The sequence below is a fragment of the Girardinichthys multiradiatus genome, chromosome 17 (assembly GCF_021462225.1).
Source record: "Girardinichthys multiradiatus isolate DD_20200921_A chromosome 17, DD_fGirMul_XY1, whole genome shotgun sequence".
In the NCBI taxonomy this organism is placed as follows: Eukaryota; Metazoa; Chordata; class Actinopteri; order Cyprinodontiformes; family Goodeidae; genus Girardinichthys; species Girardinichthys multiradiatus.
Genome location: NC_061809.1, coordinates 20,319,231 through 20,335,317, shown reverse-complemented (window position 1 = coordinate 20,335,317; position 16,087 = coordinate 20,319,231). Strand labels below are relative to the sequence as shown.

At 40.4% G+C, this 16,087-nt stretch overlaps 1 long non-coding RNA gene across 1 annotated transcript in view; it reads left to right on the top strand.

Moving 5' to 3' along the window:
* LOC124883348 overlaps nt 1–16,087 on the top strand; it is a 152,169-nt gene that overhangs the window by 121,474 nt on the left and 14,608 nt on the right. The gene's annotated exons all lie outside the window — the stretch shown is intronic.

Genomic DNA, 16,087 nt, shown 5'->3' with positions numbered 1-16,087 from the left:
ACCTTCCAGAAAGTGAAACAGTGTGTCTCTACTTTCTGGAAGGTCCTGGCTGTGGTTCCTTTGTAAACCTATATACTAAAAACAGTTTTCCCTGTATTTTGAAAGTAGAGGGTTAGATTGTTTTGGTGCTCATGGGAAAGGTAATATAAAATGTCAGGATTAAGGTGCTTCAAAAATATGTGGTTATAATGGGAGTCAATGGGACCAAATTGATACAGTAAAATACATAGCTCTTGTTCTACATACCTTACGATCTAAAGGATAAAGACATTTTTAAAAATAAAAAGCAAATCCTCCATATGTAATTAATAACACAACTCACTGACTGAATTGGTATCCAACTGGCATTAAAGGAAACAAATTATCAGTGATTGGAGTAAATGTGATTAAAATGTCCCAAGTTGGAATACAGTTAAATTAAGTTAGAATGTTTTTATTAATATTTGGTAACAAAAGTTAATACTTGTGTTTCAAAGTTGAACAATAAGCAATTTTGAAGATAAACCTATTTGACTTGACAACCCCAATTCCATTGAAGTTGGGATGTTGTGTAAACTGTAAAGAAAAACAGAATACAATGATTGGCACATCCTGTTTCCTGTAACCTTTCAGCATTAATGTGCAGTTGTGCAAGTTACCTATGCCATGGGCAGTAGCAGAACCCCATACCATCACAGATCCTGGCTTTTGAACTGCTTACAATCCGGATAGTCCTTTTACTCTTTGGACCGGAGGACACGATGTCCATGATTTTCAAACACAATTTGAAATGTGGATTCGTCAGACCATATCACAATTTTCCAGTTTGCCGGTCTGCATCTCAGATGCGCTTGGGCCCAACGAAGCCGTTGGCATTTCTGGGTGTTGTTCACTAAATGAAGAACCCCACCCCATACTTGCCTGTGAATAACTGAGTTTTTCAGGGATGCTTCTTTTATACCCAATCATGATACTCACCTGTTTTAAATCAACCTGTTCCGGACAGCTGTTTTTTGAGCATTCCCCAACTGTCACTGCTTTTGGTTGCCACCGTCCCAGCTTTTTTGGAACATGTTGCAAGCATAAAATCTAAAAAGATTGAATAATAAAAAAAAAAGAAAAAAAGTTTGTTTGAAAATTAAATATTGTCTTTGTAGTGTACAATTGCATAAAGTTTAAACAGGATTTGTGAATCCCTGTATTCTGTTTTTATTTACATTTTACACAACATCCCAGCTTCATTGGAAATGAAGTTGTAGATTACCCCCTCTAGTCCTACTAGGTTTGTACTGGGGCTGAAGATTAACATTTGTACTACAATAATTAGTTTGAGTATAAACTGGATTATGAATTAAAATGTAATCCAATATTATTTGTACTTGTTAGACTCTGTATTATGTTTAATTATTTTTAGGTTGAGTTTGTGTTTTGTTTTGGGGTTTTTTGTTGGTTCCCTCCTAAATGTGGGTTTGAAAACTTAATATTGTTATCATTAATCTATTTTTTAATAGTTTTTGTAGATAAATTAGAATGTGTATTTTCTGTAAAATCCTTGTATAATTGATCAGCAATATATTTCATTACGTGAATAACAAGTGATAAGATGATTTGCATTTTATCTTTCAGCTTCTGATTGTATCAGATTAGAGTAGACTGCAGAATGAGAAAATACTAGTTTATGATGTTCCCAACCAGTGTTGCATTTAACATCACAGTCGTACAACACAATGTCAATCTAGTTGTCATGCATATTAAAATTATTCTGCGTTATTTGGTAAAATTGCATTTATATGTCTGTATTTGTGTCCCTGAATGTGAGTATAGCAGGAACATGAAAATATACGCAAAAGTCCATTGTTGAATGATTGCCCATGTGCTTATGCTCAGTGGTCTATATACATCTGTGCCATTTCTGGGCACTTTTAGTAACACTCAAATTATCCTCTAAGGGCAGCTAATGGAGGAAGAAAATCACAGAGAGGACAACACATCTCGTTTCTATCTCTCTCTATCTCTCTCTTGCTCGCAGATAAGGAGATGCTGTATGCCAGGCTAATGTAAGCCCTCAAGACATACTCACCATCTTCCCCTAATGTTCCACCTATTAGTTATTAATGGAGGAGCCACACAGACTGAAAGTGAGCTAGTGTACCTTGGGATTGGCTTCTGTGTCCTAGCTCTAGTTGTGCTTTCTCTGTAAAGCAGAAAGAACAGGATATCACTGATCCTTATCTCTCACATTGCCCCTTAAAAACATTTGGATGCCAAGTTCATGTTCACCTCTGTCTAATGCTACATGATGCATAATTTATCTACAAAACAACTAAAGCATCTCTACAAAGTTAGGCCTTTGCTAGTCTATCTCTCTCTCTTGTGTCACCCTTTAAAAAATGCCTTACTGAAGAGTGAGGACTACAGCTAGTCTGTCGATGCAAAATGGTTCTTTTTGTTTTCCCATCCCAAATGCACTTCACGTCTGTACAAGGATGTGAATGTCATTCTGTCTCTGGCCACATTGGACTCCCCATATCTCATCACAACCCTCTGTCCAACCTCTCACAATTTTCTCCTCCCCCAAACCTTCCTTTTCTTATCTGCAGAGCTCATACCTGTGGCGGGTTGGCCACTCTCTCTGACTCTTGCCAGTGGTCTCAGACAGGATGCCTGCAGATAACCTTTAAATCTAAGAAAAAAGGATGGTAGGGATGGGAGAGGAGGGAAAAGGCTCCCCACCCACATCCAGAGATTCTGGGGCCTGCTGAAAGGCAGCCAAGTGGAGTTTATGGCTCAGCTTAACATCATCTCTGAGAATCAGGCCTCGGGCCAACCCAGCAGCTTGACCCAACAGTTTAAGTGGGGCTGGAAAATAAAAGTCTCTAAAGTCTCTTGTCTGGCATTTTGGTGGTGAGAGTAAGAGTAAGGTCTATGTCCATAACGGCTAAGTTCTGAAGATGGTACTGTGCATCTTTGGTCTTTCGGCAGAGGAGGTATGTACAACAAGTATACCTCAGTTTCACTTGACAGCAACTACTTAGCCAGTTCTCAACTTTGGAAGAGCAAAATACAAGAAAGTGACAAAGCCTCAAGACAGAAGCCTGGGAGTGAAAAAAGAAAGAGCAGCTTCTGTGTCTGAGTATGAAATTACTTTTCCTCCGAGGTAAAGGCAGACTGTAATAAATTTTGGACTCTGTCTAAAGCCCGTGGGTGAAATGTCCAATAGAAACAACAGCCCAGTGTGTTTACTTCCTCCACCTCTCAATTTGGTGTCATTATTCATCCTGCTCAGTGTGTGCCTGCCAGCCTTGGTGCTTTCAAACCTGTACAAAAATGCAGATGGCTGTGAAATTCTGAACCAATCATTTATCAAGGCCAAGAGAAAAAATTTGTAGAGCACTGCCTGTCATGGCCAGGATCCTTTTGCAAGAGAGATCTTTGATTCAAATCTGTCTTTTCTTTAAGGACCTCAAAATGCATTTTATTTAGTAAAAATGTAAATATAAACAGCCAAATAGTTTTCAAGCGCTCATTATGAACATTACCTTTTGCAGTTTTGCTCCTTAAAGAGTAACACAAGTATATTAAGCTGATATTGATTGGTTAAAGTAAGTCTATTTGCTTGAGTAGCCAGTCTGCATTCAACTATTTTACATTACTGCACCTTGTAGTTTTCCAACTTTAGTTTCAAAACAGTATCACCTCAATATGAGTGACAGGTTGCACTCATTTTTAACACCACAACTGTCTGTTTTTTTACATTGGAAATATTACATAACAGCAAACGTTTTGTAAGCATAGAAATTGTGTAGATGTCTTGTTTTGTCCATCTGCCTGGCAATGCACAATAAAAGATGGGAAAAGGACAGCCTTTTTCTGTGCTCCATATAACTGTAAAACGCTCTGGCCACTCTGATCACTTTTCCCTGTATCCTATTGGAAGTGTGTTAAACTGTATAAAGGAACATTTTAGGTGGTTTTCTAATTGTTGCCTCTTGAGAATCTTGATATACCTTGTTTGTTTGAGAAAAAGGCCTAAGACTATTCCATATAAATAGACACTACTTGTCTTTGTCCAAGTTCGCCAGAGTTTACAGTTTTTTTTAGCCTAAGACATAGGAGCTATTGCTTTCTCGTTAGAAGAGCTACATCTAAGGTGTCCTGAAGTTATAGCATTGAACCAATGTCCTAAACCAGGTCTTGGACCTATAGCTGGAAAACAGGGTGCTTTTGGTGCATTTAACTGCTATGGATTGGCCTTCTGTTTTTTTCAGAATTTTTTTTTTTTTAATTGGTGGGTATTTAGAATTAATGGAATAATTAAACTGCTATACAGAATGAACCAAACTATTTTTAAGGTGCTTTTGAAATCTATCATTGCTTTCATTATTGGTTCCCCCTTTTTTTCCCCACTCTTAAAGTTCTTGCACACAGAATGTGCCACCAGCTCCTCTGTGCTCTAAAATTCATTCATGTGTATTGCAATCTCCGCACAACAACGACTTTGCACTCCACTAAGCAAGGTTGAAGAGGAACTCTCATCTCAGCGCGGAGGTACCTGCTGCTCCATGTAAAAAAATTCTGAAATTTATGAAAAACTAAACCAGATTATTTGTACTAAACTGATATTATGTATTATGGGACTACTGATGTCCAATATTACTGGAGATTTATTATGATAAATTAGGTTTAGATTTATTATGATAAATTAGATGGCTAGGAAGAGCACTCAAAATGCAGGTGAGTTCAAGCTACCTGTACAACTTGAACTTGTTTTATACTCACAGACCTAATTTTCTTTCTACCGTGCGAAAGAAATAGATTTTTACCACTCTTCTCAATAGAAATAAAGTGACAAAAATTTGTTTTTGCCATCTAATAAATTTACTTGTTTTATGCTCATTACAATGGACCTAAATCAGCATAAAATGTCAGTAAGCTCAAGGTAAAAAAGACCATATTTTCAACAATGTGATCATCCTGCTCCTGATGAGACGGCGGATGGTCTCCTGAGAGATCTCCTTCCAGACCTGGACTAAAGCATCCGCCAACTCCTGGACAGTCTGTGGTGCAACGTGACGTTGATGGATGGAGCGAGACATGATGTCCCAAATGTGCTCAATCGGATTTAGGTCTGGGGAATGGGCGGGCCAGTCCATAGCTTCAATGTCTTCATCTTGCAGAAACTGCTGACACACTCCAGCCACATGAGGTCTAGCATTGTCCTGCATTTGGAAGAACCCAGGGCCAACCGCACCAGCATATGGTCTCACAAGGGGTCTGAGGATCTCATCTCGGTACCTAATGGCAGTCCGGCTACCTCTGGCGAGCACATGCAGGGCTGTGTGGCCCTCCAAAGAAATGCCGCCCCACACCATTACTGAAAAAAAACAAACAATGTGATCATAAAACAACTAGGTTTCATAGCCAAAACATCTAGAACTTGACACAGACACACACACATGTATTGGAGGAGTAAACCAAGATACCAAACCATACATTTGAAGGTTAAATAGCAGGGGGAAAAATTTTAAGTAATGCATCTGAAATCATCAAATTAAAATTAAAGTATTTTTTAACACTGATTACAGTATATTGTCACATTTGCCCAAAGGCTGATGCTAATTAAATTAGACATTGCTTTTTACTTTGCCATGTGTGCCCATTTGTAAATGTCTAGTAAAATTAGACATTGTCCTCCTCACCTGGCAAACTGTTGATGCTGAAGGTGGACAAAAGTTACACCTTGTGCTGTAATGATCAAAGGGAGTTATGTTTTTGTTCATTTGACAAAAGCTATAAAGTCTCGAACTGGCCTCGACCCAGCTTTTTGAGGCCTAAAAATACAGGACTTGAGCCGAAGACCGAGGCATCACATTCCATGATCGAGCCCCAGACAAGGAAAAAAATTGTCTCGGTCTTAAGCCCTCCATCCCTACTCTACACCAAGAAGAAAGTAGCTGGTCAGTGTGTCATCCTCCACAGAGTTGACCACAGTCTCCTGCTGTAAAGTGCAGTTAATGTCATTTTCGATTAATTGAAATTTTTATTATTATAAATAAATCAATTAATGAATACAACTAAATTGGAAAAATAGAAGTAAACAGTCCAACTATGTAAACAAGAAAGAACTTACATTCACGAAATGATAATGTTCAAGCAATCTAAACTCCTTGCACAGAGCCAATAAAATTGCATGCATCTCAACTTGGATGCTAATTAAAAGTATCAGCAATAAGTTTACAAGGCGCATCCGGTCCCATTTAAACCACTGTTTAAACATAACCTTCATTTTATACACAAAACTCTCAACTTACTGGCTTTTATTGTGTGAATAAATGAAGTAAATGTCCAAAGGCAAGGTTTTAAAAATGGTGGTCCAGAAGTGGGCAGATTCTCAGTAGCCCCTCAGATCTTTACCACAGGCAGATGTAAAGGCATATTTGTAACACTGTTACTGATGAAGGCCTTGTGCAGGCTTGTCATGTATTCTTTTTGGGTCCGACATGAATTACTGAACCAAAGCCAGTGCCAGCAAAAATGCTATCATCAAACACAGCAGATTAGAGAAAATCCCCTCAACTGACTCACAGTTTACAGGGAGTACTGAAACAGAAGTGTTTTTTGTTGAGACTTGAAAACTAGAATAGCTGTAGTGTTGTACAACTATTGAGAAGCAAATAATCCACCTTGAGGAGAACAGACAATACCCCAGCTTGCCACACAGACAGAATCACATGTACACAGGCATTTGTGTTATACATTTGCAAGTGCTAAGATGCAACTTATTTTGCTCCTGAACCTGATGTAAATACTGTCCTAAAGGACAGAAACTGTATTAACGTAAAATGAACATTTTAGAAAAATGTTTTGGCATACACATAGGCTACAGCAATACAAGGGGCAGGTCTCATTAGCAAACTGGTCAGCAGCAAAGAAAAGCTGTGTTACTGACTGGAAAATAGAACATAATTTTTCAAATACAAAGACCAAACCTCTTTGATAAAACTTTACTGATGTCTGGCACTGCTAGTTGTTTGGAAAACTAATTGGATCAGCATCAATGTTGTATTTTATGTTTTTCTCAATTCTCAATTTTCTGCCAATACTAGCTCATTTAGAAGGAAAAAAAAGAAATGATGCAAAAGCATATGAATCCTCGCAGGATTAATTAGCAGCAAACCATGCTAAGCTTGTCAGATAATTTCATAATCACCAAACTTTCTGTTTAAAATAAACATATTTTCCAGTTTAGACCTAATGGAATCTATTCAATATACATCTGAAAACCTTGGCTGCAGCATTTACAAGGGAACAGATATGGTGTTCAACAAAAGCCAAAATAAATCTGGGATAAAAGTACAAACAGACGGGGGTTGTCAACCCTCAGTGACTGCTGTTAAAGCGTGTGCTCCTGCACCATTGAGGCTGTTGCTCAATATTAATGAAAGGCACATGCTATACAAAAGGCTATATTTATTCTCATATTTGCTCGGTGAACCACAGAACTGGAGATGAACCTCCATCAATATCACTTTACCCCACCCGCAGTGCTACGCTCTTTTCTTATTGGGTGTTAACGATGTCTACAGCTGCGCCTGTGGCGGCAGACCCTGTCTTTGGATGGCAGCCATCGCTCATGATGGTCCTGGCCCACAGACCAGGACACAACTGGCAAGGCAAGCTACCCGGCATCTGTTGGGGGTCGGATGGGCAATGGCTCTGAAGTGCCCGACTGCCTGCAGCGATTTATTACTGGGCACAAGTCGTTTCTTTTCCTCCACACCTCTTTCTCCACCCAAGAACTCTATTCTACAGGCTGAGTGGAAGCTTAATCAGAGTGGACATGCTGAACGTCCTTGGGTGGGCTAACGTAACTGTCCAGGTGTGTGTGTGTACTTGCTGTGGGATTTTGAAAGCAATGGGAGATGCTTTCTGTTTGATAATCAGTGTTGTGAAAGGTTACCAGAAACACTCCAGAATTACAAAAGGTTTAAACCTAACAAGAGGACATTATAATGCAAATTAAACTACTAGGTGTGGTTGTTTACAACCCTTGTTTAAGTAGTGTTAAAGAAGTATTAATGTCTGTGCATTTTCTAGCATCTACAAAACACATTTCCAGGCTTTCCATCTAAAGAAAAGAGCTAAGTTAACCACTATCATGCCCTGTTCAGACTAACAAGGCTTTTCTGCAAAACAGAGATTTTGTCCTCTGTACCTCTCATCCACAGGGAAACTGAGGTTTTGGTGAGGAAAACAGCTTTTTAAAAATACGTTTGAGACTTAGGATCAAGTATAGGTAAAAAAAAAAAAATCAATTTGTGATGTAGCTGTGCAGACTTGCTATATGGAGATCATTAAAACCCCAGGGATCATTAAAAACAAAAGGTAGAGGACATTTTTGCAAACGTTCACTATGCAGTGGCTGCTGGTGAAAAATATTCTTGGTGGGGCTGATGTAACAATATATTCCTCTACCTACTCCAATATATGAAATCATGAGACAATGAATACAAATGAAACCGCATTCCTTTCATCATGCCCGCGCAATGCCAGTTCAGAAGCACCACAAACTTAACAGTCAATGAGTTTCAATAAAATATGATGATTCTTATCAGCCTCTTTATTGTGCCTTATTATTGCAACGCAGTGTCCATCACCCAGCTGCGTCGCCATGCTAATCTTTTTGAGCACAGCTAGCTTGACACAGTTTTCCATATGAACTCTTAATTGTGAAAGATGCTTCAAGTCTGTTTCCTGACTGCGTCTACGTTAAATGATATTTTGCACTTTTAAAAACAATTCAGGGAAAACAAAAGTGCATTGGCTATTCCACAGCCCGTCAGCCACAACTTGCGCTCGAACCAACTCTTGCAAAAACTCCGGTTGTAGACTTTATTTTTATTGTTGGTCCGCGGGTTAATGATTATGTCAGGCTTGTCGGTCCCAACTCCTTAACCCAAATTTTTCCCTCCACTGTCCTTCTTGCAAATGGGTAGATAAACAAGTATCTCCCTTCAGTCAGAGGCTTCTTCAGATCTGCTGTAAGACGTAGCGCTACAGGAGATCCTTCCTGCCCACAGCCATCAGCATCTACAATGGCTCTTTGAGGAAACCTTCATAATATGAGCTATGATAACATTTAATTTCCATTTGGGATTAATAAAGTATTTTTGAATTGAATTGAATTCAGTGGAAGCTGCACCTCACTCATTAAGTTTGGTATCATTCCTCTGGTTGACTGCGCTGCACAAGCATTTTTTTAACCTGTAAGGGCTGATACTTTCAGTGCCCCAATTCAATGAAATTCTGCGATAATGATTGGCCATATATATTTATTCATTTGCCCTAGCAGCTGTACACAATTGGCTATTCATCTGCACCACTAGGGCGCTCTGAACAATGCCCAGTGATAGAAACACATGAGTCTGTCTGTGGGAATTCACTGGTGAATGAATATCAGTAGGTGGGAAATTTAGTTTATATATATTTTATATTACATAGAGGCACACTATAGTAAGTAAAACTGATATATATCAGAATTTGTTAAAATACATTTTACATATGACCCAGCGTCCCCTATGGGCTGGCCACCACTGCCAATATGACTATATAATAAACCACAACAATGAAGCCTTTTTGTTTTTCATGTCAGTCTCTCTTTGTTCTGGCATATTTTTGATTAAACATTGAATGACAGCTATACAGAATAATATAAGATATTTAAAACAAAACACAAGCTGTCTCTAGCCTTGCACTACTTTAGCCATGGTTATGTAGTTTCGCTTTGGAATGTTGATATTGTAGACGATGTTACTGCCATCTATTGGTGCAACATTGATGCTTCTTGTAATCCAAGACACTGCAGATTTTTTAAATTTTTTATATAAAAAAATGTCAGACCAAATCTGTTTAGATAATGTAGCCAGGGTATTGGAAAGCTGACACAGACAACCTATGCAAAAATTATATTTAAGTTGTACACCCTAAGGAACAAAAAAAAGAAATTAAGGCCTATAGAAATACCAAAAGGATAGATTACATATAACCTCAGATTACCATATTATCTTATTGGTGTGGAAAATGCAAGATTCTAGTATTATCTCAAGATAGTAGAGATAAAGCTTACCCACCTTCTTAACATGTCATTATAAAAGCTATAATATTGGAGCATCACAAATACTTTATTGAAGCAAAAAACATAATCCATTCATCCAACAATAAAATGTGAAAATTATGTGAGATATCACTTACAGTATATATAAAAGCCATTAAGCCATTTTTCGACTTTGTGCAGTTGACCACATAAAAATCAAAATTGCTCTCCTTGAGGTTTTGGATAGATAATTACTTTGTCAATTTATGACTGAGCTACTCTACTTCTTTGCAAGGCCTTGCATCTTTTTGTCAGTTTGACATGTCGCTGATTATTATGGGGGGTACAAAGAGTTAGTTTCATTTAAGTTATCTTTTCTGATACGGAAGTTTATTGTCAGAAAGTGTTAAAGTGGCAATTATGAAGAGGGAAAGATATTTCATGTTTTGTCTCGAAATATTTTCATTTAATACAAAATTCGGTCCTTTCCAGCTCTAAAAGTATTGAGCTAAATCATGCCCATAGCCTATGAAGAAGAAAGAATATGGAAGTCATAGACAAGGGTCACTAAAATGCCCAAACCAATGCTCATAATTAAGACACCATGCTGAACCACATCTGGCATCTTCTTTGAAATGATAGATGAGACTGAATTAGACACATGGTTTGTGAGCCCCTCATCAGCAGTTGTTTTCGTTTGAGATGTATCAAGGAGCCAACTGGTCGAAGATCAAAAAAGCCAAATAACTGGAGGGCATATGTTTCATATGTTTTTTACTCCCATCAGAAGTAAGGACAGCTCTATGAAGTGCACTCTTTAACATCATCTAATAGTTTAGGTGATTACCTGCCTGTCAGCAAAGAAGAAATTTGAATCAGACCTTCAGTTTCATATTAATCTTAGCTTTGAGGTGAGAATAAGACTGTAAAGTATTTAAAACAGGTCATTCTTTACTTAAAAAGTATTTTACTGTTTAAAATTAACAGTATTTACTGTGAAGTGGTTTGTCAATTATGACTCTGCATATGTTTTTTCACCCCTTTTGAAGTTCAAACACCTTATTATTGTGATTTTTGTTTTTTATTAAGGATTTTGGTTCTGCAAAAGACAAACATAATTCTGCCTTTTAATTTGTTTATACAGGTAACAAAATGAGCCAAGCACAATTTTACTCTAAAAAGGAATTCATTTCACACATTTTAACTACCTATTTAATTTAAAAAGATATCTCAACTATTCATAATCCATTCTATTTTTTTTTTTTTTTTCACTTGTTTAAGATGTGCTGCAATATTAAGTAGGACTGTCGTAGAAACAGATTAGGGCTAAAAAAATCATTTTAATAGTCTCCATCTACATGTAAAAAAATCAGGAAAGCCTATGTGTTTTTATTAAATATCCATATTTCAACAGGGGGACTCGACACCTGTTCTCTTCAGCAACCTGATCTTGGGTAAGCGGATGGATACACTGTCATCTTTTTGTTTACCGACTTGACCCACATGCAGAGAACACTCAGGAGACAGAAAAAGTCAGTTTATTTTGATGAGTAGTTTATGTGAACAGGGACTGGAACTGGATTGCACCCACTGTATGGAGAGAAGGTTTGGTAAGTAGATGGTGAAACAATAATCAGACTTTCTTAAGATGATCTCCTTCTGACTTACTGGGTCGATGGAAGGAGCTTGCAAGAGGGTAAGACAACGTGGGACCGGATGGATGGACTCAGAGCCTGCTTGAAGTTGTTTTCCACTAGAGTGGACACACAGCGTACAGAGGTGAGGTTTCTCTGAGATCCGCTTTCTTACTGGAATGATGTGTTTAAGGCGCCTGGCTTGGAGGTAAACACGTCGGAGGGTGGACAGGGTTCGCTTGGATCTTGATCCAGAAGGGAGGGGATTAAGCAGCCGCCAGCTGGAAACAGAATCCAGAGACTTCTCTTGGAAACTTGAGACAAGGAGATCAGAAACAGGACTGAAGTCAAGCCTGGAAAAAAAACACAAAACGAGGAAGATTACTATAGTTCACAGAAGGAGCTGAGGAATCTATAGTAGGTTTGCCAGTATTTGTTACCACTGTTGGCAAACACTCAGGCGTAGGAGTGCTGGTGGACTGCTTTTTATACTCCTTCAATCTGATGGAAATTGCGAGCACCTGTTCCCTCTCACCTCCGGAGCTCAGGCGGCATTTAGTGGTAGGATAGTGAAAGCAGCAGGCAAAAAACAAACAGACTCCCAGACCCGACATCATCCCGCCCTCAACGGCCGCCGCCTGGTGGCCGAGAAGAAGAAGAAACAGAAGAATGATAATCTGAAATCAAGGACGGACACAGATAAGAGTGGGGAACCCAAGAACGATCCTCCGGACCGTAACCCTCCCAGTCGACGAGGTACTGCCAGCCCCTACCGCGCAGACGGGAGTCCACGATCCGACGGACCGTATAAACCGGGTGTCCCTGGTAGTCCCGGGCGGGTGGAGGGGGTCTGGCTGGAGGGCAAAGCAGGCTGGAAAACATTGGTTTCAACTGTGAAACATGGAAAATGGTATGTATACGAAAAGAGGAGGGAAGACGGAGTCTAACTGTAGTGGGGCTGATCACTGACTCAGTTTTGTAGGGTCCAATGAACCTGGGGGAAAGCTCTTTTGACATAGACTTAAAAGATATGTCGCGTTAGGACCACCAAACTTTCTCTAAAGGGTGATACCGAGGAGCCGGTGTGCGTCTTCTGTCTGCGAACCGCTTATTTTGGCTGGCAGTTCTCTGAAGGGCTCTGATGGAGGCGTTCCAAATCTGTTTGACTCAATGGATGTGGTGGGCAATATCCTTCTCATCTGCGGGAAACCAAGGAGGCTGATAACCCAGAGAAATCTCAAAAGGAGAGAACCCAGTTGCAGCAGAGATATGTGAATTATGGGAGTATTCAAGCCAGGGTAAATAAATGCTCCAATCCGAGGGATTGGATGATGTAAAACGTCTGAGAGTGGCCTCTAGTTCTTGGTTCATCCTTTCTGTCTGTTCATTAGTTTGTGGGTGGTAACCCGAGGTGAGTGACACTTTGGCTTCTAGTGCTGAATAAAACTGTTTCCATACCTTGGAGAAGAACTGGGGACCACGATCTGAGAGGATGTCCTGGAGGATACAATGTAGCCGGAAAACGTGTTTGATGAGTAGCTGGGCTGTTTGAAAAGCTGACGGAAGTCTTCTGAGGGGAATGAGATGGCAGGCTTTAGAAAAACGGTCTACAATGATTAGGATGGTGGTCATACTTTTGGATTCAGGAAGCCCAGTGACGAAGTCAAGAGCGATGTGGGACCAGTGGCGTTTGGGCACTTAAAGGGGTTGGAGCAGGCCGGCTGGTGGTCGATTAGATGATTTATTTCTGACACCAACAGAACATGCTTTCACGTAGTCCTTGACATCCTCATGCATGGTGGGCCACCAAAACCATCTACATATTAGGGCGACTGTTTGACTGATTCCTGGGTGGGCGGAAAACTTAGCAGAATGAAACCAGTGGACAAGACATGCTTGGATGGTGGATGGTACGAAGGTCCAGTTAGGTGGCCCTGTTTTGGGGTCAGGTTCATTTAACTGAGCCTGATTAACTATATCCTCTATTTCCCATGTAAGAGCTCCCACAGTGCAGTTGGGAGGAAGAATGGGAGCTGGCTGCTTGTCACAATCATCCAGAGAGAACTGACGGGAGAGGGCGTCGGGTTTTTGGTTCTTAGAACCGGGTCTGTAGGAGATGGAGAGATTGAAACAAGAGAAAAACAAGGACCAACGGGACTGGCGAGAGTTTAGGCTTTTGGCAGATTGAATGTATGATAAGTTTTTATGATCTGTCCATACCAACACAGGGTGCACAGTTCCCTCCAGCCAATACCGCCACTCCTCCAAGGCTAGTTTAATGGCCAGCAGTTCTCAGTCTCCCATATCGTAGTTTCACTCGGCACTGGACAGTCTGCGGGAAAAGAATGCACAGGGGGGAATCTTATCATCTTTGTTGGACCGCTGGGACAAAACTGCCCCACTCCAGTATCAGACGCATCCACTTCAAGGATGAACTGTTTGGTAGGATCAGGATGGATCAGAATGGGGCTTGAGAGAACTTTTCCTTTAATGAAACAAATGCTTCTTCAGCTTCTGGAGTCCACCGGAACTGAGTCTTGGTTGAAGTCAAAGCTTTCAAGGGGGCTGCAGTTTGGCTGTAGTTTCTGATAAACCGTCTGTAAAAATTAGCAAAGCCCAAAAAATGTTGAAATTGCTTGCGAGAGTCTGAGACTGGCCAGTCCAAAACTGCTTTGACTTTCTCCGGGTCTGAGCGAACCTGTCCATCCTCAAGAATGAATCCCAAAAAGGTAACGGAAGGTTGGTGAAACTCAAATTTTTCTGCTTTTACAAACAGTTGGTCTTCCAGAAGACGCTGAAGGACCAAACAGACATGATGGCGGTGTTCTGTGATATCTTTGGAGTAAATCACTATGTCGTCAAGGTATACGAAAACGGATATATTGAAGAAGTCAGGTAGAATATCATTTACTAAGGCTTGAAAAACTGCAGGAGCATTGATGAGGCCGAACGGCATTACCAGATATTCGAAGTGGCTTAGAGGGGTTTTGAAGGCGGTCTTCCATACGTCCCCCTGTCGGATCCGGACAAGATGGTAGGCGTTCCGGACATCTAATTTGGTGAAGATGGTGGAGTTCTGAACAGGTTCAAAAGCAGATGATAATAAAGGCAGAGGATATTTATTTTTGATTGTTATTTGGTTCAATGTAGGGACGGAGGGATCGTTCCTTTTTTCCCACAATGAAAAATCCAGTTCCCAGTGGAGAAGAGGATGGGCGAATGGTTCCAGCTGCTAAGGATTCAGAAATATATTTTTCCATGGTTTGTCGTTCTGATTGGGAGATGTTATATAGCTTGCTTGAGGGCAACAGGGCTCCAGGGAGGAGGTCGATTGCACAGTCGTATGGTCGATGAGGAGGGAGAGTCTGAGCTCTGGACTTACTGAACACCATCTTTAGATTATGATATTCCTCAGGAACCCGAGTTAGATCTGGTGTTTCATCCTCCTCCGAATCCACAAGAGTTGACTTAGGGGAGACAGCTGACTGAAAACAAGAGAGGCATTTAGTAGACCAGGAATTTACAGGTCCTTCTCAAAATATTAGCATATTGTGATAAAGTTCATTATTTTCCATAATGACATGATGAAAATTTTACATTCATATATTTTAGATTCATTGCACACTAACTGAAATATTTCAGGTCTTTCATTGTCTTAATACGGATGATTGTGGCATACAGCTCATGAAAACCCAAAATTCATATCTCACAAAATTAGCATATCATTAAAAGGGTCTCTAAACGAGCTATGAACCTAATCATCTGAATCAACGAGTTAACTCTAAACACCTGCAAAAGATTCCTGAGGCCTTTAAAACTCCCAGCCTGGTTCATCACTCAAAACCCCAATCATGGGTAAGACTGCCAACCTGACTGCTGTCCAGAAGGCCACTATTGACACCCTCAAGCAAGAGGGTAAGACACAGAAAGAAATTTCTGAACGAATAGGCTGTTCCCAGAGTGCTGTATCAAGGCACCTCAGTGGGAAGTCTGTGGGAAGGAAAAAGTGTGGCAGAAAACGCTGCACAACGAGAAGAGGTGACCGGACCCTGAGGAAGATTGTGGAGAAGGGCCGATTCCAGACCTTGGGGGACCTGCGGAAGCAGTGGACTGAGTCTGGAGTAGAAACATCCAGAGCCACCGTGCACAGGTGTGTGCAGGAAATGGGCTACAGGTGCCGCATTCCCCAGACCTGGGCTACAGAGAAGCAGCACTGGACTGTTGCTCAGTGGTCAAAAGTACTTTTTTCGGATGAAAGCAAATTCTGCATGTCATTCGGAAATCAAGGTGCCAGAGTCTGGAGGAAGACTGGGGAGAAGGAAATGCCGAAATGCCAGAAGTCCAGTGTCAAGTACCCACAGTCAGTGATGGTCTGGGGTGC